Source organism: Coenobita brevimanus, chromosome 20 (assembly GCF_032717465.1).
Source record: "Coenobita brevimanus isolate Jiangsu-jjx chromosome 20, ASM3271746v2, whole genome shotgun sequence".
Classification (NCBI taxonomy): Eukaryota; Metazoa; Arthropoda; class Malacostraca; order Decapoda; family Coenobitidae; genus Coenobita; species Coenobita brevimanus.
The window spans coordinates 20920427-20947926 of record NC_136973.1 but is presented as its reverse complement, the minus strand read 5'-3'; positions in this window follow the sequence as shown (position 1 = coordinate 20947926).

Genomic DNA, 27500 nt, shown 5'->3' with positions numbered 1-27500 from the left:
ATGGAAAGGAGGTAGAGCGTCACCATTGTCTTTATCTGCCCACTGAACTACATGAAATAAACAGCAATAGGTTGAAAATCTGAACCAAGTTAGAGTTGAAGGAGTATAGGTGTTGATTCTTGACCTTTTTCTGTTTGTTTCCCGCAGCTCAGTGGCAGAAAAAGACAGTATTAAGACTTTATATCGTTTCCACTGCACTTCTTCGTGACTAGCATCATAATCTAGCATTAACCACTTCCTGTAACTCAGCACAAGTGCTGAGGGGCCCAAAGTGGTGGGCTCTCACGTTTATGTGCTGTTCTGTGTAACGTTGTCATTTGGATTTTCTGCAGCTAACCAATTGATCGTGTTATTTGCAGCTTCGGGAATGGAACCCAAGTTGTCCGAACGCAAGTCCGAAATACTTTAGTTGTACCTGTGGGCAAAAAATTCAACAGAGATCCTATGCTGGGCGCCAGGAGTGCAGTTTTTTGGTCAAAATGTGATCACTCATTAAATATAGTACAAGTTTTTCAATCGTGATGGGACCAAGTTTTTTCACATCAGCGAATTTTTTGTGATTTCTGTGTCAATTTTGGTGCAATTTGAACGTTTAGTTTCAGCTGCCCAAAATACACACACACACACACACACACACACACACACACACACACACAGCTTGTGCTATAGTATATTAGATTCAAGATGGAGAGATGGCAGTTTTACACCTAGTTTAAATGAACGGAGTATAGGTTCTTGATGGACGCCTTATGTGGTTTCAGAAAGTAGGGAAGTATCTGAGGGACACTTTTATAGCCAGGCAGTTGAGAACCCCTTGTTATATCAGTGCCACCACATGAAGGCGTTCCTCTTCAGCATGTATCAAGAGGATACAGCGTCCGGCCAGAGACTGATTTTAAACAAAAATATATATACGGTATTTATCGGTTAACAAAGTGGCTGATAACAGATAAACTTGTGGGTTTCAGAGTCTGCCTAGCCCCTACACGCCGGGGGCTTTCCGATGTTGCACGCTCCTCCCTATGGGGGATATATGTGGCAGAAAAAAATACCTTACTTTAAACCCTAAAATCTGCCAAACTATAACAGCTAGAGAAACAATTAAAGATACATTAGAATCATCAACTCTTCCACTTTCAAATGAAAGTATCCCAACGTCTCTAGGTGGTCCCATCTATGAGTAAGGATAAGTTAAAGATCAAAGGGTAGTGGGAAGATGCCTGTGGCTATACACGTCAACAGGCTTTGCTCCGTGCCCAAAATCGTGACTGCTATACACGTCAGCCGGCTGTTAGGGGCTAGAATCTCTCCCTTACCTGCTTATCATTACATATGGCACAAGGATGATAAGGAGGAACTGGAGAGGGATGCCTTCAAGTGGTGGCGGCAATAAAACATAGCGGATCCACTGCCTGGGTGTGTAAACGCCCCTCACTTCCCATCCTCTTTCACTGATGGTGAATGGTGGACTGCAGGGGATAGGTAACTTTTGCCTATAGTCCACCGGGTTCACGTTCACATGAGCTGGGGTTGCTGCTACTACTATTACTACTAGTACTACAGAACTACTGCTATTACTACTACAGTACTACTACTACTACTACTACTACAGTACTACTACTACTACTACTACTACAGTACTACTACTACTACTACTACTACTACTACAGCACTACTACTACTAGTACTACAACCTTCCTGGGTTCCAGTCTTCAGCTGTTGTTTGCTCTTACATCCTCCTATTTTCAGTTTACTCTTCGATACCTCGCCTCTATATGACTTTTTGATGATGATGATGACGATGATGTGCATTACCTTTCTATTTTTTTTTTTTTTTTTTCTGAGCTGTTTACATTTTCATTCTTTCCTTTTCGGTTCACCCTTCCACTAGTCACCTTCCTTAAGTTGTCATAGCGATGATGATGATGATGATGATGATGATGATGATGAAGATGATAATGGATGATGGATGACTGACGATGGACGACAACGATGCCAGTGAAAATGAAGCTAAAGATAATTGAGATGGATGATGGACGATTAACGATAACGATGACGACGACGATGATGAAGATGAAGATGATAAAGATGATGAAGTTGATGAAGATAACAACCATTACTACCTTTCCAGCTCTCAATCCTTCTCCCTTATCACTTTTCACCTCTTCCTTATCGAATCAACTCTCGCTTTCCATTCCCTCTTCAAAATCTTCCCGTCGCCAATAAGACTTTTCCCCGACCCCTTCACCTGGCACTCACCTTTCTTTTTGTGTTCAGGTGCAGTAATTTCTAGAGTGAGTCTCTCTCTCTCTCTCTCTCTCTCTCTCTCTCTCTCTCTCTTTGCGGGGGCAATAAGAAAGCTGGGTAATAATTTCGTGATTCATGCCAGTGCGTGGTTCATCCGTCTGATCGTGGGGCTAAACATACGCCCCAAGATTTCACAGTCTTGGTAGTTTATACATTTTCATGTATATACACCTTTTTAAAAATGTTTTTTTTTTTATTTTTTTTTTTTTGCTTTTAAATTTGAGTTTAGCGTTTTTTTGTTTGTTTGTCCATAATATTATTTTCATAGCATTTTTTTTTCAATTTGTCTATTGGGTAAATTTAGGAGTGTGTGTGTGTGTGTGTGTGTGTGTGTGTGTGTGTGTGTGTGTGTGTGTGTGTGTGTGTGTGTGCGTGCGTGCGTGAGTATGTATGTGTGTGTGTGTGTGTGTGTGTGTGTGTGTGTGTGTGCGCGTGTGTGTGTATGTGTGTGTGTGTGCGTGTGCATGTGGTGTGTGTGTGTGTGTGTGTGTGTGTGTGTGTGTGTGTGTGTGTGTGTGTGTGTGTGTGTGTGTGTGTGTGTGTGTGTGTGTGTGTGTGTGTTCTAACCTGATGAAAATTCCTTACGTCTTTCAGTTCAGTTAATGGCCAGGTGTAGTCTAATTAGAGGGTCGATTGACTAGTAACCAAGGAGACTCATTCCTATCTCACAGCAAAGGAATTTCAAATGTCTTAGATTTCGTAACAGCTCTTCCTTAGCGATTTATTTTGCCTATTGGGCCTCAGTGTCCTCTTGTATGCTGCTGATGTCAACTATACGGACATCAAGCCACGTAAATGACATAAGAGAATGTCAGCGTGTGACATCGAAAACAAGTCACAAAGGGAAAGGTGCTACGGTGCTCTTATGCCACCCAGAGTACCAACCTCAATTATTTATGCCTACTATGCCTATTAGGAACTAACATGCAAAATAAATCGCCATGGAAAAGATGCTACTAAGCCTCCTATACCAGGTACAACTTAATCTGCAACATAAATCGCTATGGAAAAGATGCTACAAAGCCTCCTGTACCAGCTAGGACGAAACATGCAAAATAAATCGCTATGAAAAAGGTGCTACGAAGCTACTGTACCATGCAGAGTAGGAACTTCACCAATTTCGTCTCCTATGTCAGCTACAACTGAATATGTAAAATAAATCGATGAGAAAAGGCTCCTATGCCAGGCAGAACTTAATTTGCAAAATAAATCGCTAAAGGAGAGATGCTACAATTCCTATACTATCTACACCACGACCGTTATTTACTTTGCCTCATCATCCACCCGGAATACACCACTTGATGAACGGGGCGGCGGTGGAGTGGAAGACTGCCTACTCATATAGTCATTACTGTGAGTATGGTGAAGGGTGTGTCTGCAGGGTACTGTGCAATTATTATTCATACACTGATAATTTCACCCTTCACCTTTCCATTCGGTTCCCGCAACGTCCATCTCAGAAGTTACTTCAACAAACAAGGCATGAAGCTATGGCATACCTAATGTCTGACTTGGCTCGTATCTCTGACTGGGGTAAAAGTAATCTTGTTGTTGTCAATGCATCAAAGACTCAGTTCTCACACCTATCAACCCAACAAAATCTTACACAGGTGTACCCACTAATGTTTAATATCCAGCTCAATCCTTCATTATCCTTGAGCGTACTTGGGGTTTCATTCTCCTGGGATTTATCTTAGAAAGACCATATACGTCTCTTTTACAAAGTGCTTCCATGAGACTAGGTGTGCTAAGCCGACAAGTGGGTTAGCTGAAGGTTGGCGCCCCTCCCTGTAGAAGTCACTAAATCAAAGACAAACGACCACCCTTTACATGATATTGGCCTCTGGCTATAGATAGATAGATTCCTACTCTCCACTTTCCACCTCCCGCTCTACATTCATCTAAACTTCCTCATCACTTCCTGTGCATGAACAAAAAATCCTTCCCTAACCTTCAATGGAGTAATGTTTTCTTGTTCGCTATCACTGAAGACGGTCGAGTTTACTTAAGTAGAGCCAGTGACCTAAGAATAGCGCTAAGGGGTTGGACGTCAGCTAAGAGAGATGGGAGGGTAAATGCACTGACCTGTATAACTCAAGAAGATGGCGGTTCGGGTATGCCTTTCAGTGAGATGGGTAACTTAAAATCTCGTGACGGTTTATTTCTTTTTACCGTGACAATAGGAGCTAACGAGGAGCCTACACGTAGTGGCACTGTGCACCTTAGGAGAGCAGCTGCGGCGTCTACCCAGGAGCCAAACCTTATATTTTCCTGCATCTCGTCGTGGGAAGAACCTTGGCTGGACAGTGGTGAGGCGCCCACAATGGGGATCTGGGTCCCAATACGGTGTATGCACTGTACTGTAGGCTCTTCCTGTGGAACGGCCCCACAGAAGCAGCTGCTTACCTGTGATCGACGGGTCTGCTGGCTACTCTTGAAAAACACTAACACATTGCCACCATTGCCATTCAAAACGTCCAGACAAGTAGCATCCTTCATGAACCGTCACCAGACATTCATCTTCCCATCGAAACACAGTGTGGCCATCACCCCTCCCAGCTTCGTTATCAAAACAAAATACAACTCACAAATAATCCAATATATCCTCAGTCTAATGCAGCTCAGACACCACAACACACACACACCTCATGTACCTCAATTTCACAACACTGTCCTTCAATATAACCTGGATTGATGATCTCAAGGAGAGCCCAGTTAAAGTGGCCGATTTAGCGGAGTCCAGCAGCTTCACGTTCAGATGATCATGCCGTAAAAACATCAAGTATAATTAGTGCTAGATGATTTTATTCCAACTGGTTTGAAGCCGGTACTCTCGTCGTTTAAGGAAGCTCCCTAACACTTCTTCCTCAGCAATGTATTTTGCTTGTTACACTTTGCCGTCGTCATCTTCAGTGGTACTTAAATCTTTCTAATATCACCATACTCTGCATAAATAACGTACAAAACATTATTAGCCAGCCATGTCCAAAAATAAATCGGCAAGATAGAGGTGTTGGGGAGTTTCCTTAACCGATGAATACGGGCTGATGAGTTAGCCTAAATTTGATCCAGACGATTTTGTTCACCCGAGACTCTTAATAAAGTCTCCACATTTTCCTTTTAGTGCAATGGTTAAATTTGTCTTTTCTTGTTCTATTGATAGTTTAGTCAGTCACTATGAAATAAAAACTTCAGGTGAAATCCTATCTACATTGAAATTCTTTTTTTTTTTTCCTCCAACGTGCTGTATTGATAATTTCTTTTCCTTCTTTCCTCTAAAAATCTCCATTCATTCTTACATTCTTTCACTGAATAGTATTGGTAGTTTCCTGTTACTCTCTTCCTGTAAAACCAACTCCTCATTCATGCTTTCATTCTTCCATTGTGATGTACTGAGTCTTCTGTCATTCTCTCCCTTTTAAACCAAAGCCTCATTCATTCTTACATACTTCCACTGTATTGTCATCCTTTCTCCTCCAACCATTCTTGTATTTTTCATTCTATTGTATCAGTAGTTTCTTGTCATTCTCCCCCTCTTCAGTCAAATCTCCATTCATCCTTATATTCTTCCACTCTGTTGTCATTCCCTCCCCTCCATTCATTCATGCATTTTTCATGCTATTGTACCAGTAGCTTCTTGTCACTGTTTCCCTATGAAAAAAAAAAAAAGTCCCCACTCTTTCTTAAACCCTTCCACTGCATTTGGTATTTTCCTTTTTATTCCTTACCTATAAAAAAAAAAATAATAATTTTCTTATGCTGTATCGTCTGTTTCTCGTCACTCTTTATCTACGAAGGTATGTCACAATTCATTCTTAAATCCTTCCACTGCATTGAACTGGCAGTTTCTCCTGACTGTGGTTGACGTAGAACTGCATTATACCAGTAGTTCTTGTGATCGTGATTGACTTAGAACTGCATTAGACTGATATTTTCTCGAGATACTGTTTGACCTTGAGGAACAGGTGTGTGACAAGGGAAAGCGGAAGATGTTTTTAGATCCAGCAATGAAACCCATCTCCTCAGAGGCCTTGATATTAACTCATAAGCTTACCACAAACTTCCTGAGTTGGGCTTGTGAAAGAGAAGGAGTTGGATTATATTGTAGTTTCTTAATAATTTCCTAATTTTGAGTTTATTTTTGCTACTGCCAGATGAATTTTATGGATTTTTAAAGATGTCAAATTATCTTCCATCTTTTGTTCTTTTTTTTTTCTTTTAATATACTTCCTTTAGCCTGAGTTTATCTTTCATTTTTTCTTTTTTCCTTTATTTTTTTCCTTCAGTCTAAGTTTATTTTTCCAACACTGAGTGGTTCTCTTCAATCTAAATGGAACTTTTTCCAGTGACGTCAAAATGTAGGTGAATCTTGCTGACATCAGGCAGTTTTATTCACCTTTTAAGATTTCTTCCACATCCTCGCTACTGCCAAAAGATTTATTCATTTTGGGGAGACTTTTCCTCGGCTGAATAAATCCATCTGAATGTGAACCTAATGGACTGCAGGATAAAAAATGTTCCTGCTCATGTAGTTCAGCATTCTGCTTTCCGGTGACTGGGAGGGGGTTGAGGGGCGTTTGTATAACAGGGCAGTGGGGCAGCTCGGTTATATCGGTGCCACCACATGAAGGCGTCCCTCCCCAGCACCCTGAAGGCGTTAAAAAGACGAAGGGAACTTGAACAGCTCACATAACTAATAGGCGAGATATCAGATGGCCAGGGAAGGTATCAGAGTGGCAGCTCAGAGGAGTGATAGAGTTTACACAGAGTTGGAAGGCTAGAAGAGGCATGGAAAGATGGAAGGTGGGAAGAGGTGGGTAGAGATGGAGAGATAGAAAAAAAAAGTAGCGATAGGAGAGACAGAACCAAGAGCAATAGAAGACAGAAGAGATAGAAAGAAGGAAGAGAGGGATAGAGATAGGGTGGTGAAGAAAGGAGGATAGGAAGAGACAGAATCAAGAGTGACAGAAAGAAGGGGGAAGAGCTGGATGTTAGGAGGAAGTTTACAGAGATGGAGTGATGGGGAATGGAAGATAAGATGAGACAGAGAAACATATAAAGAGATTGAAAGAAGGAGGAAGAGAAAGAAGTTAGAAAGAAGTGAATAGAGATGGGGTGGTGAGGAGAGTAGGATAGGAAGAGGCAGAGAAACAGGAGTGTGAGAAAGAAGGAGGCAGGGACTGAAGGTAGGAAGACGTGGATAGAGATGGAGTGATGAGGAAAATAAGAGACAGAGAAAGGAGGAAAAAATAGAAGACAGGAAAAGGTGGACAGCGATACAGTGACGGGAAATGGAACATTGGAAGAGTCAGAGTATGAAGAAGGCGGAGACAGATTGTAGGAAGAAGTGGGTATGTTATGAGTCCATATTATAATTACAAATCATAATAGATAGATAGATAAATAGATAGATAGACAGCTCCATGCGAGCCTGGGAAAGGGAAATGAACTTGCAAGTTAACTGAGGAAATGCTGACGACAGATTAGGAAGTAGCAATGTCAGGATATGATGTAGGTAGTGTGTCAGCGAGATAGCAGGGGAACAAAGCCTAGTGACATACACACATACTCACACACAGGTTTCTGGAACTTTCCAACCACAGTGTAACACACGTGACACGACCCCTGTTTCACCAGAATTTAGGAAAGAGAGCTCAGAAGGAGGCTAGTGATTGAACCGACAGGTAGTGGAGAGAGTGAACAAGAGAAGAGGGGCTCTACTAGACTTATTTATTATATTGTCTCTGTATGACATACCCTGCTCAACTTAGATTTCTGTGAAGATAATAAATGAAGATCAACTCCTTGTATTCATCTTTAATTCCTACTACAAGAAATCGAGAGTGAGAACTAAACAACAAACTTCTCTACAAGTAACTACAAAGTCCTTTTGTGACATTTGGTAGCAGCGAAAGTTCGGACCTCGTCTTCGAATCAACAGTGAATTCCTACAAAAGCAGGCGACACTCTACAAGATTAGCTTCAGTTCTACAATGAATTCCTACAAAATACAAGCCCAAGAGTGTACAATTGATTCTTCATTATGAAGAGTGAAAAAAAAAAAAAAACTCTCACAACCAACAACTCACAACCAGCTCCTGACAGTATTCTCTCCAACCAGCCCCCTCCTTCTCCCCGATCATCACGCCGATTTAGAGGTGAAGAGGTCACAGGACGCCTTGCAAGTAGTTTAACAATATATTGATAGAAACAATCTTGCAATTTCTACGACGACGCAACGAACTACAACCATCTACAATCAACTACAAGTAACAACTCTACGAGTCGCCTGTATAATCTTCTACACGCTCCTACAAGTAGCGGCAGTCTTCATCCCACAACGAGTAAATCACAAGAGAAAAGGACCTAGAAAACATCGAGAAAGAAAAACAAAACAAACAAACGAAGAATGAGACACGACTCACAACTCACAACCACCAGACCTCACCCTTCTCTCTCTGCTACATCCACCCAACCTCCACCGCTGACGCAGGAGTGAAGAGGTCAAGACAACGAAGCAAATACCAAGTCCATATTCACAACCCATCTTACTCACTTATCTTCACTGAAGTTACTCATCGCTACTCATTTACTCACCACAGCTACCAGTGTGGGAAGTCGATGTCACCATACGTGTGCTGAAACGACGCCAAGCCGTGTGTCTGACACCCCACAACACGTCAATCAACATGTGAAGAACAATGCTATCACCACGTGCAACACCACTCACACCATTTCCACCACGGTAAAAATTAGTGAGTTACATAGTTACTTCATTTATACAATACACAGTGATAGACATAAAAATGCTGCACAAACATATAAAACTTGCTGTATAATTACTACTTACATACACATACTTACTTCAGTTATCTGCATAACTCAAACACTAAATAATCACCAACAATAAATATTCTACACTGTATATATTCATTCATTTATTATAGCATTTATTTACTCCCAACGAGTTTTACCATTTATACCTACATAAAATATGTGTTGCAGACATACAGCTATACATTATTACACCTACAAAGTAATAAAGAAAATATACCATCACAGTTACTCAGTGAGCGTTTAAGAGAACTGTATTAAACATTTATTAATTAAAGCTACCTAGTGGAAACAGATAAATTAAATTACAAAGAAAACCAGGAAAAAAAAATGGCCAACACAAATGACGTTAGCAAGAGTGAACATCTTCAACACAATCGTGAAGACAAAGATTTCCATACAGGTCTGACACATATATTGCCCACGATAGGTACAAGTGAACAACAAGTCAGTGTATATAGTTAATACTGTATATAGTATATATATATTTTTTTATATAAAATAACAAAATATGGGGCTATATAATATCATTTTCAGTAATATCTGCGCAATATAAACTAAACCTTAAAAAAGGGTCCCAAGGGAATTAACCAGCAATTATGCAACCATGAACAACACCGAAAAAAAAAAAAGGTAGATAAACGAAGAAAAACAAACTATAGAAAATCAATACATACTAAAAAAAAAAAAAAAAAAAATAGAGTAAGATCACATAACAAACAAATGAAAATGAGTGTAAGTGTTACTACAAATGCCAAAATAACACATAAACTCCTTCTATAAGTGAAACAAAAGCAAACGGTTGTCTCCACAAGCTAATGGCATGGCACATCATATCATCGACCGCAGCATGACCGGATTCAATGTCAGGACTGCAATTATTACAATTATGTAACTCCAAACAATATGTAACAATTATGTAACAGTTGCATTAACAAGATGTAACTTTTATGTAACTTTAACTACAATTATGTAACTACAAACAATATGTAACAATTATGTAACAGTTGCATTAACAAGATGTAACTTTTATGTAACTTTAACTACAATTATGTAACTACAAACAATATGTAACAATTATGTAACAGTTGCATTAACAAGATATAACTTTTATGTAACTTTAACTACAATTATGTAACTACAAACAATATGTAACAATTATGTAACAGTTGCATTAACAAGATGTAACTTTTATGTAACTTTAACTACAATTATGTAACTACAAACAATATGTAACAATTATGTAACAGTTGCATTAACAAGATGTAACTTTTATGTAACTTTAACTACAATTATAAGGCCAACACAATTATGCATTACCACAATATTATGTAACAATTCATAAAATGTTACAATTATGTATTACTACAATGTTACTACAATGTAACAATTACAATACAATTATGTAACAATTCACAATGTTACGATTATGTATTACCACAATTCTGTATTACCAGAATCATCTTACAAGTTAGGTGAAATATTAGACATTACTAAAGGGATAACTCAATATGTAATGTAATAACCTAGCAGTATTACCATTGCACAATTATATGCGTATGTCTGTTATACATACACATCTTACAAAATGTCATACAACAACCATGGCATTTGTTGAATTATGTATACAACTTGTTTAAAATGTAATATTACTTGATCATTGCAATTTACTATGAATATTATATGTATACAATATTATAATCAATATTATGTACTAATAGATTAGCATATGTCAATGATAATTGCTGTCGGAGGACCTGGAGCGGCATGGCCGAGCAATGTTATGAGTCCATATTATAATTACAAATCATAATAGATAGATAGATAAATAGATAGATAGACAGCTCCATGCGAGCCTGGGAAAGGGAAATGATCTTGCAAGTTAACTGAGGAAATGCTGACGACAGATTAGGAAGTAGCAATGTCAGGATATGATGTAGGTAGTGTGTCAGCGAGATAGCAGGGGAACAAAGCCTAGTGACATACACACATACTCACACACAGGTTTCTGGAACTTTTCAACCACAGTGTAACACACGTGACACGACCCCTGTTTCACCAGAATTTAGGAGAGCTCAGAAGGAGGCTAGCGATTGAACCAACAGGTAGTGGAGAGAGTGAACAAGAGAAGAGGGGCTCAACTAGACTTACTTATTATATTGTCTCTGTAAGACATACCCTGCTCAACTTAGATTTCTGTGAAGATAATAAATGAAGATCAACTCCTTGTATTCATCTTTAATTCCTACTACAAGAAATCGAGAGTGAGAACTAAACAACAAACTTCTCTACAAGTAACTACAAAGTCCTTTTTGTGACCGGTAGAGATAGAACGATTGAATAAAGAAGGTAGGAAGAGACAGAGAGCCAGCAGTGATGTATGGAAGGAGGAAGAGATAGAAGGTGTGAACTGAGATGGAGTGAGGGAAAAGTAAGGCAGGAAGAGACAGAGAAACAGATGGTGTCAGGGAAAAGTAAGGAAGGAAGAGACAGAGAAACAGATGGTGTCAGGGAAAAGTAAGGAAGGAAGAGACAGAGAAACAGATGGTGTCAGGGAAAAGTAAGGAATGAAGAGACAGAGAAACAGATGGTGTTATAGTACAAAGTAGGCAAAGATGAAGTGAGAGGAAACAGGAAGCGATGAAGTGACAGAAGGAGATCGATTGAGACGGAAAGAAAGAAGAGGTGGACTGGGATGAAGTGAAAGGAGAAGGTGGATAGGAATAGGACAATAGGTAAACAGGAAGAGGCAGATAACCAAATCAGAGGAGGAACTCTGTATAAATGCTGCGTAGGGATGGTAAAAACTTACAACCAATAGTTTCGAGTGGAGAACGTTGGAAAAGGCCTTCGTTTTGCAAGATACAGAACCAAATGGCGGGGAGAGGGGAGATCTGTAACTGGTATCTGTATGGAGGAATGAAGCAGGCTAAACATTAATAGGTTAGAGTAGAAACGTTGAAGAAAAAAGTTTTATTGCTATTAACAAAGCCATATAATCAATCTGCTTTCACTTGAGGGAACTTACTTATGAGCTACAAATGAGTCTCCTTGGTTACAAGTCAAATCCACCCACTGATCTGCCAACATTAGGCCACAAAGTATGCATTAAAGGTTAAGGATCTTCAGTTTGCAAAATGATAACAAGACCACCCGTCATCTGTGAGCCAGGTAGACTGTAATAATACTGTTAGATGTAAACTTGACTATTATGTATCCATCCTGAATCCCAGTGCTGGTCGAGTGACACGTGAACTCACGTTGTGACTCTAAACAACTTTTTTTTAATAACTTTTCCTTCTACAATCAATACTTTCTGATATTTGAGTTTTTGACACAGACAGACACAGATACATTTCGTACAAAAATAATGACCATCTACTTTGTTTACCTCGCTCAAAAATAATAACAATAAGGTAAAGTGGAGGGAATGTAAGAAAATGTTCTGGAAGGAAGTAAAGAAAATTAGACAGGGTGGCAAAGAAGTTAGTCGAGGAGTGAAAAATAAAAATGGTAGATTACTGGTGGAGAAAGGAGAAAAAGTGAGCAGATGGAGAGAACACTTTAAGAAATTGTTGAACATAGATAATGAAAGTAATGCGAGTATAAGGCTGGGGAATGGCTGGGAGACGGAGGGATGTGAGAAGACAGGAACAAATTAGTAGGGTGGAAGTTGTGGAAGCAATGAAGAAAGTCAAAATGGGGAAAGCCCCAAGAATTGATGGAGTGTGAGGTGAAATGCTGAAGCATGGGGGAGAAATAGTAGTAGAATGGATGTGGAAGATGTGCAGATTGGCCTGGGAGGAAGATAGAGTTCCGGAGGAATGGAAGTCAGGTATAATTATTCCCCTGTACAAAGGAAAAGGGGAAAAAGAAGTGCGTGGTATGCTTTGGGTCATTTCTCTTCTTAGTGTAACAGGGAAAGTATATGGTAGGATACTTATTGACAGAGTTAAGGAAATAACAGAGGAATTAGTTGGAGAAGAACAGGGAGGATTTAGGAAGGGAAAAGGTTGTGTAGATCAAATATTCATTCTTAGATCTTTAGTGGAAATGTTTCTAGAGAAGAGAAAGAAGTTGTATGCGGCCTTCATGGATGTGGAGAAAGCATAAAGTATGACAGGGTGGATAGACAAGGATTGTGGAAAGTATTAAGAATATATGGAGTAGATGGGAAGTTGATGAATGCCGTGAAAAGTATGTATGAGGGTGCTAAGGCTGCAGTGCGTATGAACAGTAAACTGAGTGAATTTTACTATTTGAAGGTTGGACTGAAACAAGGATGTGTCAAGTCTCCATCCTTGTTCAATCTGTATATGGATGGAGTAATAAAAGAGATACAAGGTAGGGTAGTGAATGTTTGAGTGGCCCTAATGAGAGAGGGCAGTGTTTGAAAACTCTCTGTACTGTTGTTTGCATATGATACTGTGTTGTTATGTGAAGACGAAGGGGAGCTGCAAGGCTTGGTGGATGAGTTTGGGAGAGTGTGTAAGAAACGGAATCTAAAGGTGAATGTCGGTCTCCGATAGAACTGAAGTCAGTGAATGTACAATGAGGTTGGATGAGGAGGAAGTGGAAAATGTGGGTAGTGTCATGAGTAAGGATGGAAGTTTGGAGGGTGAAGTGCTTGAAAGAGTGCAACAAGGAAGAAAGGTTGCTGGTTCTTTGAAGGCAGTGATAAGAAACAGGGAATTGAACATGGAAGTGAAAAAGTTACAATGTGACAGTATTGTGATACAAATTCTAACGTATGAAAGTGAAGCTTGGACCTTGTTGTAGGAACAGAAGTCAAGAGTGAGGGCAGTGGAAATGAGTTTGGAGCATGTGGAGTCACATGGAGAGACAGACTGTCAAATAAGGATGTGAAGGAGCGTTGTGGTGTGGATGTGGATGTGATAGGATGCGTTAGGAGAAACACACTGAGATAGTTTGGTCATGTGGAGAGGATGGAGAGTGAGAGACTGACGAGGAGTGTATGTGAGTGAGATGGAGGGGGAGACAGGGAGGGGAAGGCCAAGGATGAGATGAAGGGATGGAGTGGAGAGGTATATGAGAGAGGGGTGTGTGAATTGGGAGCAAGGCAGTGAAACGAAGGGGGATAGGGCGTCGTGGACGCGATTTGTTTGTGGCCACCCCGTATGGGATTAACGTGTCTGGCAATAGATAGATAGAACATTAAATAAAATTGTTTTTTTGTCAACCCTGTTGAGAAGCATGGACAGCCGCCATCAGATGACCAAGGCTGATGCGTGCAAGCATGTTGGAGCCCTTATAAATGAAACAAACAATCTATAGCCTGATGCAATGGGCCTGCAAGGAATGGCCGTTTGTTTTTTAGTTGTTTTAAGGGGAGGGGTACTGAACCTCCACCAACCCACTTGTTGACACATAGGGAACACATATGGGTTGGTCATACAGCTACCACTCAGTGTTGTAAAGGGTTTCCTGGCTTACAGGAAACCAGTAGGGTTGTAGCTCAATGTAAAGCCAGCTGAAAAGGAAAGAATAGTAAAATGTGACAGGAAAGATGGCGCCTGATGTTTAAGTGGGTGATTAAGGTCCTCCAGTCAGACTGAGCCTGTGTAGGTTTATGTCCAAGGGGTGGTTGGGGTTTATTGCTCATGTAATGGCACTCACGGATGAGAGAGCCTACTCACTCTCATGTTAAATGTCAGGACCATCTTTCTTAGCCCCGGGCTCCTACGATGCTCATGGGGAATATAGGATTGAATGATGGGTGGATGGTTGGATGGACAGGAAAGATGGGAGAAATAGGAAGAAAGGAGGACAGACATAGAAAAAAATGACAAAGGTGATGGAAGAAGTAGGCAGCACTACATCAAGTGAGTGGATGATGGTCACCACCACATACCACCAAGAAATATGAAGAATGAAAAAAAAATATTAAGAAGCACAGCAAATATATATATATATATATATATATATATATATATATATATATATATATATAGATATAGAGAGAGAGAGAGAGAGAGAGAGAGAGAGAGAGAGAGAGATAGATAGATAGATAGATAGATAGATAAATAGATAGATAGATATAGATATAGATAGATAGATAGATAGATAGATATATGAACAAAATAAATATATAAAAGCACAGCAAGAACACTGTCAATATCTAAAACAAAGAAAATTATGAAGAACAAAAGAAATATCAGGAAGAACAAAAAGAAGCTCCAGCACAACACTACGCAAAACTAGAGGAACCGGTGAGTGGGCAGACAGCACCTTCACCAGCTGTGTGAGGAGATGAGTGGGCAGACAGCACCTTCACCAGCTGTGTGAGGAGATGAGTGGGCAGACAGCACCTTCACCAGCTGTGTGAGGAGATGAGTGGGCAGACAGCACCTTCACCAGCTGTGTGAGGAGATGAGTGGGCAGACAGCACCTTCACCAGCTGTGTGAGGAGATGAGTGGGCAGACAGCACCTTCACCAGCTGTGTGAGGAGATGAGTGGGCAGACAGCACCTTCACCAGCTGTGTGAGGAGATGAGTGGGCAGACAGCACCTTCACCAGCTGTGTGAGGAGATGAGTGGGCAGACAGCACCTTCACCAGCTGTGTGAGGAGATGAGTAGGCAGACAGCACCTTCACCAGCTGTGTGAGGAGATGAGTGGGCAGACAGCACCTTCACCAGCTGTGTGAGGAGATGAGTGGGCAGACAGCACCTTCACCAGCTGTGTGAGGAGATGAGTGGGCAGACAGCACCTTCACCAGCTGTGTGAGGAGATGAGTGGGCAGACAGCACCTTCACCAGCTGTGTGAGATAAGTGGGCAGACAGCACCTTCACCAGCTGTGTGAGGAGATGAGTGGGCAGACAGCACCTTCACCAGCTGTGTGAGATAAGTGGGCAGACAGCACCTTCACCAGCTGTGTGAGGAGATGAGTGGGCAGACAGCACCTTCATCAGCTGTGTGAGGAGATGAGGAAACTGAAGCAACAAGAGTTGGCATACAGTAAGGTAGAGAGAATAAATGACCAGCTAAGAGAGATGAGGCAAGAGGTGTCCTGTATAATGGAGGATAAAGTCAGCAAGTGTGTAACAGAGTCAAAGGTGTTTGTTCTTGCTGTGCACCTAGCACTGCAAGTATATCTTTCTCTTGTTCTTGCTGTGCTCCTAACACTGCAAGTATATCTTTCTCTTGTTCTTGCTGTGCTCCTAACACTGCAAGTATATCTTTCTTTTGTTCTTCTTGCTGTGCTCCTAACACTGCAAGTATATCTTTCTTTTGTTCTTCTTGCTGTGCTCCTAACACTGCAAGTATATCTTTCTTTTGTTCTTCTTGCTGTGCTCATAACACTGCAAGTATATCATTCTTTTGTTCTTCTTGCTGTGCTCATAACACTGCAAGTATATCTGCCAAAGATACGTCCACTGTTTTGGCAACCTGTCGGTTCGTCTCTTGTCTCTCAAAACGTATGCCACTCCTGACACCAATTTGTGCACTGCAGAGTTTGTTGGTATGTCAAGAACAATGAGTACACAAGCCAGGACATTAATCAAAGGCCACTGAACATTTCGGGGTTTCATTCCTTCCAGTCACAGCTGAGGTACACTTGCAAAACACGGTGGCTTTTCTCTCTCACACTACCTTCGTCATCACTCCCTAATACTCATTGTCCATTAACTGACTGACTACTCTGTCTTTCACTGATTAACACTCATTGTCTGACTGACTACTCACCACCCTGTACTCCCCTCTGTTGGCTGCCGTCCACACACGGATATAGCAGGCTCAATGGTCCCTTTATATAACTCCTCCCCCTCCCCCCGTGACTCCATCTCCGGAACAACACAGGATTTTTTACAGCTTGGGAGAGAACTCACATTTTCCCACGTAATAATGCACTCAAATCAACAACACATAATAATAATAAGAATAATGGCAGGCACAAATTCCTAAGGTAAGACATGTCCATGATTCTAGAATGTTCTTCATATCAACAGACATAAAACATTAGCCTCAATCTTATGCCATAACACTTAATTTCTAGAATGTTCCTCACAAATCCACATATAATCCACTCAGCTAATCCCAAGGCACAACCTATAATTTCTAGAATGTTCCTCATCTCCAGACATAAACCATTAACTTAATTTTACAGCATAACGTTGAATTTCTGGAATGTCTTTTTCACATCTCCAGACTTAAAACATTAGCCTAATCCTACAGCATAACACTTAATTCCTAGAATGCTCCTCACATCTGAAAGTGTAAACCACTAAGCTAATCCCACTGACACAACAGGGGGATAAATGGACCAGCCTCCTGTGCTGCATTATAATGGCGCCACAATTTTACATACGCCAAAACCAGCAGGTTAGGGTTATTATGGTCAGATTAGGGAAAACTGTTAGGTTAGGGTAAATGCTGTAAGGTTCAGTCACGGTTAGGTTTAAAAGGGTTAGGTTAGGTAGCATTAGGCAAAACTAGGTTAGGTATGGTGAAAGTTAGATTATAATAGGTTCAGTCTGGATTAATGAAGTTACAAAAATTTAGGTTAGGCAGGGTATGGGCAGGCTAGAATTAACAAGGGTATGTTACAATCACTGAGCTGGGTTTGGAAAAATCACCACTGATGAGGGAAAATTTGTGCCAAAACGGTATTCTAATATGGTGTCCATCTGTCTCGCACACAAGATGGTGTCCATTGAAGCTTTAAAATGCATTCAGGAAAAAAAAAAATCAACGGACTAGAAAGAAGGAGGAGAGGGTCAAAATAAGATGATTTTGTGTCTCCTTGATGAGCTTCCACATCTCCTTGATGCACTTCCACATAAGGTATACACTCTACATATGGCATTTACCTCATAACTGTCATCATATTGCACACAGCAAAAATGCTGTATTAGTTGCAGTTTAATTCATCATCATCATTATCATCATCATCACCATCATCATCATCTATGGTAAGCAGGGCAATGCAGAGCTATGGAAAACCATCACAGGTAAAATCAGCCTTACCACCAGTTATTGTTCTTTTATCACAAACTAGGGGAGCAAAATCTGGGTTCAAATCCGAACCGGATCAGGATCTGCCCCATGATCCATCAATGAGTACAAACAGAAAAGGCCTTAATTACAGTTCAATGACCCATAATCTATCAATGAGTAAAACAGAAGACGCCTTAATTAGAGTCAAATTTACTAATGTTCTATGCATTAAAAGAGTTGTAATGCTCATTTTTTTGCTGAATCAGTACATAATATAACAATACTATTATGGATGAAATACACAAATAATTTGAAATGCATGCAGGGAGTATACACCGGATGTTGGTTTGACCAGCTATTGCTTACATCTAAGCCTGCTGCACCTTCACGGACACAGACTTCCCCACTTTGGTATCCTACTTGTCAATAATACGAGAAACAAGACAATACATGAAGCTGTTTGGTTTTACTCAGTCATATCCACAGCCTCATGGCTTCTGGTTCATCCAAATTAAGTTCTCTGAACATTTCATAACAGATGCACTCACATCTCTTTCTGGCAAGCTACTTACACATCCACAAATGTTTTCTAGTCATATTCCACATTTTTAATCACTGACATAGCCAGATTTGCTGCATCCTGCCTGGTGTTCACTTTTTTTTTCTTTTTTCCACACTCACGCCTGCATTAGTAAAATTTAAGAGAAAGAACAGCCATCATTCGTCTGGCACTCACCGGGATATATTTTTCTTTTTTTGCCTCGACAGAACTATTCATGTGACTATCTTCGGGAATTTCGTTCTCTTGCTATTGCTTCTGTGATTGTTATTAATTGAATATATCTTAATGTGACCAACGCTTAACCACAAGGTGGATAGCATCATCATGTGGCTTAACCACAGGCTGGAGAGCACCATCATGTGGCTTAACCACAGGCAGGAGAGCACCAACATAGTGGCTTAACCACAGGTTTGAGAGCACCATCATGTGGCTTAACCACAGGGTGGATAGCACCATCATGTGGCTAAACCACAGGGTGGATAGCACCATCATGTGGCTTAACCACAGGGTGGATAGCACCATCATGTGGCTTAACCACATGCTGGAGAGCACCATCTTGTGGTTTAACCACAGGCTGGAGAGCACCATCATGTGGTTTAACCACAGGCTGGATAGCACCATCATGTGGCTAAACCACAGGCTGGAGAGCACCATCATGTGGTTTAACCACAGGCTGGTGAGCACCAACATGTGGCTAAACCACAGGCTGGAGAGCACCAACATATGGCTTAAAGATGGGGTGGATAACCGTCTCATGGCATAACCACATGGTGGATGCCACCATCTCATTTTTGCCATGCTTGGCCACTGCTACCCTGGGATGGTTTTCTAGGCTTCCCTCCACCTCCTGGCCTGTGAACACCTCAGGGATGTCCTTGGGTTGGTTTGGATGCAGGAACATTGCTTCAGCCCTGTGATGGACTAATAGCTTTTGGCATCCCTCCCAGATCTTTACAGCAGTGACCCTTACCACGTTTGTTGGATGAACCTTAACCTTGGCCACCAATCCCAGTCTTTAGATTGGCAGCCCATCCTTTAACCACGATTTTTTTTTACCCTGTTGAGGGCAGACATATTGGTACCATCCCAGGACACAGATGGTCGACCCATCCCATCCCATCCCATCATGGGATTATCATCCCTGTCCTGAGGACTGACATCCTTTCATTGGATGAGGCCCAAGTAATCAGGGACAAATTAACTTTTGGGGGACTAGGCTAAATCAGCTATTGGGGCTCCTACCTCGGGAAGGGGCCCCCATCATGAGGTCTTGTGTGATGCCAGTTGCTGTAATTTTATCATTTATCAATTCATTTGAATTTTTTTTTTCCATTGGTGGGGGCCTTGGCTGTGAGGTATTCAGCCTGGGTATTAATCTACTCCTACAAGTAACCTCTTGACTGAGCATAATTACTTAACACCAAGCCTTTGTGGACTGTCCTGCTTTAACATGGACACTGTCTTTAACCTGCTGTGTGCCATTAACCTGCTGTGTGCCAGACACCCCAGACATAAAGTGGCACTCCAGTGCCGGCCAATTTTCGATTTTTTTTTTTTTTTTTAGGCTAGAACGATAGATTTTGATGTAAAAAAAAAAAAACGAATATGACCATTAAAAGACTCACCGAAGGCTACAAGTGCATATTCTGGAAGTCCCCAGTCCGCCCCTCAGGTGTGGTTTTCCAGACGGCTTCAGTGAAGGTGAGAGAAAACCTCGTTTTCTATGAAGGTAAACTCAGGTATTCTGGCCAAAGTTACTCTGGGAAGGTCTAGGAATGTTTTTTTACACTTTTCAGTTCACAAGATAGGCATAAATTTTTTTTTCACTTGATTTCATACAGAAAACATCTTTATTTTTTCCATATAAATCACTTAGTACTGCAACACCTGTCACCTGTCACGTATCTCTCTCACTGTGCATCCTTCGTCTTAAATTTACAGTAACTTACGTACAACTTTACTTCACTATGTAATGCACTTACACTTACGGAAGATCATTTACAACATGCCTTCAGTATACACAGACAATGGAGGAGTATTTCTGAGAGTCTCATTGTGAATACATCGTCTTACACTTACGATAACAACATTACTTCACTACATACAGTCCCTACGCTTATGAGAAAATATTTACAAGGGTCTTTCACTGTCTTACTCAAGAGTTTGAAGAGTGTGGTACTCCTCAAAGCAAGGATATATGCACAAACCAAGGTTGCATTGTGCACACATATACATAGAGTCCTTCCGCTGAATACGCGGCCTTGCGGTGCTATTTGCTCACACATGACACCTTCGTTGCAGATTCTGACGAGTCTCAGTGGGAGGGATGATCGTAGGGAAGTGGCAACCGGTGAGACAGATAGGTGTTGCAGTGGTGTGGCGGTGGCGAGCGGCAGTCCTTTCCTCCGAGTATTCCCCCAGTATTTCCCACACCAGTTCACGAATACAGCCCTCAAAGGTCTCCTTCATGCTGGTTACCTGAGCGTGGAGCAGGTGAGCATTTAGGACTGTGATGTCAAGGAGTTGGAAGAATAGTTTCTTGTACTTCATCGTAGGCCTGGCACAATCCACGCTGGAAATCACTGCGTCCGACTGATGTACCTGTCGCATATTCACATTGTAGGCCAGGACAGGTTCTGGTTTCCAGACGTGGTGCCGCCCTTCTGTCCTGTAGTCGATGCTGTCGGTGCGGTTTACGAGTGGCCTGTGTACAGATGAGAGGAGGAAGACTTCTCTGTTGTGATGCCAGGCTGTTGCAAGGATGTTGTTGGCTTTGTAAAATACAACTTCGTTCCTTTGCAGCTTCCTCCCCACCTTCATTATGCGCTTCCAGCTCTTTTTCACAGTGCCACACAGACGTGTCTCCTGAAGGTGATGGTACCTGGCCAGAAGGGGGTTTGTGTACCAGTTGTCTAGGTACAGGACGAGCCCACGATGGAGGTACTCATCGATCATCATCTTTACAGCCCCAGACAGTCCCAAGGTTCGATCTTCAACGATATCCGTCTGAACACCTGTGTACAGGACTATGTCCTGCACATACCCAGTCTTACAGTCGCACATCACGAAAATTTTGAAACCAAACCTGTACCTTTTGCTGGGGATATATATCCTGAAGGCAATATTACCTCTCCATGTCACAAGACTCTCGTCTATGACGAGGTCTCTGTAGGGAGAAAAGGAGGTACGAAATTTCTCACGTAGGTGATCAAAAAACCAAACATACCCTCCCCATGCTGTCTGTGTTGTTTGCGTTTCAGGGTCAAGTTGGTCAAAGTAGGAACACATACTGTACATCTCGTTTAGGCTCACGTCCACCTCAAACAACCGGGTATGTGGGGTCTGTGTTGCCCCTGCACGCTCAAAGGCAGCAAAGGCGTTTGTAAGGGCTACAATTCTCAATACAAAGTTCACAATAAAGAAATTTCTAAAGAAGTCCAGCCTACTTGAAGTTAGGGTTAGTTCAGGTTCAGTACACCCAGCAACATGCTCGTATATGAACAGGTGGATTTCTGGAACAAAGTCAGTCCCATCCTCCTATTCCCACGTCAGTTCCTTCTCATCACCATCATCACCTCCCTCATCCAAGGGTCGTGGGGAAGCATGGGGAAGCGTGGGGAAGGAGGGAAAAGTCTCACTGTAGGTGCTGGGAAGTGTGGGGGATGGAGGAACACTCACAAGATGTGCTGGGAAATGTAGCAATAGGAGGAACACTTTCACAAGATGTAGTGGGTGTGGGGAATTGGGGAACACTTTGTCCTGATGTGCTAGGGCAGGCTGGGTCACGTGGGTGCGAGGGATAGCGCAGGCGAGATGACTCACCCGCATCCCCGGCCAGTGGAATATTCCCAAATATCCCTCTCTTCCTCCTGACATTTCCAACCCCACGTGGGGAAATCATCGGCTTCCCGAGCCACCCAGGAATACTAGAAGCCTCACCTTCCTCATCTGCATCCTCCTCATCATCACATATCTCTAGGCAGTGACGTGCTGATGGCCTCATCCCTCAAGTACTAGCATACCCCACATACCTGGATTTCCTTGGTGTGGGTATTTCCTCCTCACTAGTACTTTCCTCTTCCGGTTGCACATGATCCTTATGCTTTCACCAGTGTAGGGCACCTTCAGGAGCTCCTGAATCTCATCGTCTGAGAAACTGCGGCAAGACATGACTGAACAGTATGAGTGGTACAAGCAGAGTGAGGCTGAGGGAGGGCGATGACTCAGCATGTGGGTGTATAGGCCTGAGAGCCTGAGGCAAGGTGGTGGAAGAGTTGACGTACATCCTCACTAATTTTTGAGCGCCTAGTTTGAAACTTGCACTCTCCATGATTTTTTTTTTTTTAAATGCCGTTTTAAAACAGCACTGGCACTGAGTGCGCAGTTGCGTAATGCCGTTTTAAAACAGCACTGGCATGGGGCAGATTAAAATCACAATCTGAATCCTTATTTGTGATGCCATCCCATTGTGAATGACTGTCCCATCATAATATGTGCAGAGCACATCATGTGTCATAGTAGATCACACTCTGAATACCTATCAGTGGCATCATCCATCATCCAATCCACCATTGCCCCATGAGAGGCATAGGAGCCTGGGGCTAAGCAAGTTGGTCCTGACATTTAAGATGAGAGTGACCAGCCTCACTCATCCTTGAGTGGCATTACGTGAGCAATAAACCCCAACCATTCCTTGGATATAAACTTACACCGGCTCAGTCCAATTGGAGCACCTTAGTTACCCACTAAACCACCAGGCGCCATAATTTGGTTATATGGTTACCACCCGTTTGACTTGTCACTCAGTGTAGAATCACCCATAAGCAGAACGAAGAGGAAAGAATGAAGGAAAGACAGAAGAGAGTGCAAGGAAAAGAGGAAAGGTCAGACACCCAAAGCAACACTACATCAAGAAGTGAGTGGATGGTGAGTGCTCCCACCCACCACCAATGGGTGGGATCCAGACATCATAAATGATCATCACATCCTACCTCAAAAACAACATAGTTATACTTTGAATTCCTCTTCCTTCTGTCCAAGGGTGACTCTACACTGAGTGACAAGCCAAATGGTTTCCTGTACATATAACCAAATTATGGCACCTGGTGGTTTAGTGTACTTAAAGTGCTCCAATCAGACTGAGCCAGTGCAGGTTTATATACAAGGAGTGGTTGGAGTTTACTGCTCACGTAATGCCACTCAGGGATGAGTGAGGCTGGTCACTCTCATCTTAAATGCCAGTACCAACTTCCCTTGTCCCGTGTTCCTACGCTCCTCATGGGACAACACAAGATTAGATGATGAATGCATGAATGAATATACTTTCAACAGAGTCCCAGGTCTTTTTCTTTGACAGTCATTAAAACTTTATCATATCTTGTCCTTCTGCTAAGCTCCATCATACCCTCTGATTATTTGCCTTCGTATTATGATGCATTTATTTTTAATGTAACCCGTTCCTATTACAATGCACATCTCCTAGTACATGGTAATTTGGGTGAAAAAATACACCATGCCAGTGAAAAATGCATACTGGAAACGTATCATGTACTAATGCTATTAAGGATGACATCTCTTACTTGATTTTTGTCCAATATTTTTCATGACATGCTTGACATTAGCAATCTAAGCACCCAGCTAGTGCTCTACCTAGAAGTCAAAGCGCCAACCACTCCCAAGACAAACATAAAGGAAAACTTGAAGCAAAAGTACTGTAAAAATTGTGTTCCATTAGACCTGCCCCAGTAAGGTGAAAACAAAGATTACTCTCACTACAAAGTGGAGCACTTACCATGTGCTTAGACATCATTATCCCATAATAAAATGTCATACAATATGTCATACAATAAGGTAAGTTGCTGCCCATAACGAACAATACATATATGTACAATATTTTTTATGTACAGATGTTGTGCAGGATCTAGTGCACCTTGTTGCCCAATATATTGTGTACTAAATGAAAGCCCTGTATTGCTGTACAACTATCAAGGTGAACAGCCCTCTCATCATACAAAGCACCCTCAATATAACCAACTAATTGGGACCAAACCCTTGACATTAAAGCCAAACACCATGCTGTTCAGTAATATCCTAGGCGTTGGGCTTTTATCGAACAAGGATTGTTAAATATACAGCATTGTTCTGCCGCATACTCATACACAATAACATACAGGTGGGTCTAGATGACTCTTTTTCTCAACAAATGCTCTACTTACTAAATGATGTGTTTATTCTTACCTTTCAACTGCAAAAAGACTGCAAATAGGCCTTAGATAAATCTATGTACAGCCGAAAGCACTAATATCTCCCTCAGTAGCTGGAGTCGCGGCCAATGAGCAACCAGGCGATCGAACACCCCCACACCCACCTCCCCTCCCCAACCCCAATGTAAGCATTGTTGGATAGATGTGGAATGACCAAAATTGGCGATGTTAAAATGTGACATGATTGTTTTATAGACAATCAGAACCAGCACGGGGTAAGTATTTAAAGGCGTTTAATGAGTAATACTGTGCTGTTATCCACAACACATGAGAAAGGCACAAAAATGAAAGAAGACGTACAATGTACTCGTAATATGGGTCATTGTCTATATACTTACGTCCTGTATTATATTGTCACAAATAAGTATAGAATAGTGAACATCTGTTGAAAGATATGTCTTTTCTCATCCATTCTGTCTCCCACTTCCAGCACCCTACTCAATGGGTTCCTGTCTCCACAAAGTCTCTTTTACCCTCTCATCTCCCAGTCCCACCCTTTGTTAACCAACATAAACTCAGATAATGATGAAATGATCCGTCAGGTATTGATCATGTTAGTAGTACCATACGCCTCTGTATAAACATACAATACCTCGGTATACCTGCCACCTATATCATTAATTTTGCGTGTTATGTGACATATACACTGCAATTTGGACCTTGTGTTATACAAGGGCATATGGTTATTTATTGTTAACACAGGTTATGTGTGGTTTTGGACGTCCATTAATTCATATTAACATGGCAATTTAAGCCTTACATTATATGAGTAAATACGTAAGGTTTAAATTCCTGTCATTATCGGATGAACGAAATGTAGTGTCAAAAATTTAGTATTCATGTATGTGTTTAGAAGTACTGTAATTTTTAAGTTAGATAGGGTGTAACCTGAATACTAGTCTATAAATTCCTGTCCTAAGTAGTAATTCATATGTTAATGATTGATGTAGGGTTAACTTTATTTTTATATGTATGCATCTCTGTATCTATGCATTGGGTGATGTAAATGTAGATGTTGAGCTATGGGAATTCCTCCGTCTGGTCGAGTAATGAATAACAGATGCGCGCAGCTTTTCTCCTTATTTGTGCGTCGTTGTTGGGCGCCAGGTTTAAACCTTAAACAGAGTAATGATGGATATACAAATCTCTCTGTATCCTAGCTGTGAAATGCTTACTAATAAAGCTGCTAGAACCGAAATATGTAAGATTAACAGTCAAAAAGGCCTAAATAATGTCATTTGTGAGGACTTAATAGTCCCGCTTGCCTTAGCCGTCACTAGATGGCATAAGCTGCCCCAAATTCAAGGCGGGATAGTGGTAAATTCAGTATCTAAATTAAGTAAGGATTGAATCCCAAATTTTCCCCAATCCAATCAAAAGTCCTGGCGTCATGTGTACACTGCTAAATAAATTGTGAAGAGAATTGAAACCCACCATATTCCAAAAACACCAACTCATTTGATCTAGCAGTGGCGTCTCTGGCGTACCCGGGGAGGCCCATTCGCTGCTCAGACATCGTGTGTAATGGACGTTGGTTCAGGTGAGCTGTCCACATTCCTCCTTTCCCCCCCCTCTTTTTCTTGTTTAATCCTTACTTGGCGTGAACCATGTGAAGTAATATTGTTAAAAGCTTAACGCAGGATTCGCTGCTCAGACATCGTGTGTTATGGACGTTGGTTCAGTTCCCAGACACCGGCGACGTCAGAGTGAGCACGAGGCCTTCCCATGGTATTGTCCATAGACTCGTCTACATACACACTTACACTACCCATGAATTATTTTATAAACCAAATGTAGTTGAAATGGTATCATTGATCTATCAAGTGAACTTCTTTTTTTTTTTGTAGATAAGGAATAGACATTTGAAAGTGATGTGATCTTGTAACGGAAAGACGAAATTCAAATCCATTAACCGTTTTCTTTCTCTTATATTAATATGTTAGAAAATTAGGAGCGTGGAAGGGAACTTAATGGTTGTGAGCAATAATGCGATTTTTGAGTTGTTCCTTGAGGCTAAACAAGCCCGAGTGATTATGTATTCTTAGTGATTATGGGATTTTGAGTTGTTCCTCGAGGCTACACAAGCCCGAGTGATTATGCATTTTTGGTGATTATGTAGTAATGATGATTATGAACTATTAATAATTATGAATTGATAGTGTTTGTGAATTATAGAGAATTGCATGATGAGAGTATACTATACGGACGAAATAGAACACGAGTAATTATTTTTATTGGTTCGAGGCTATGCCAGCCCGAAAAGACAACTCAAGCTCGTAAAATTGTACCTGTCTTGAGGCCACTGTCGAGCCCAAGAATAACTGACAAAAAAAAAGTAAGGTACGATGACCTCAGAAATCGCTTGTATGTACCAAATTGTTTCGCCTGGTGACAATGTTGTAGGAATGATCACCCAAACCATGGTTTTAATGTACAACCCTCTTCCATATGACTAAAGGTCATGTAATTAAAAATGTATTTTGAAAAACCAGTATAGAATTATTAAAGTAGAGTAAAGTATATGCCATTTTTTTATACCCAATCAAAGGGAATTATGTCCTCTCATGCCTAACTCA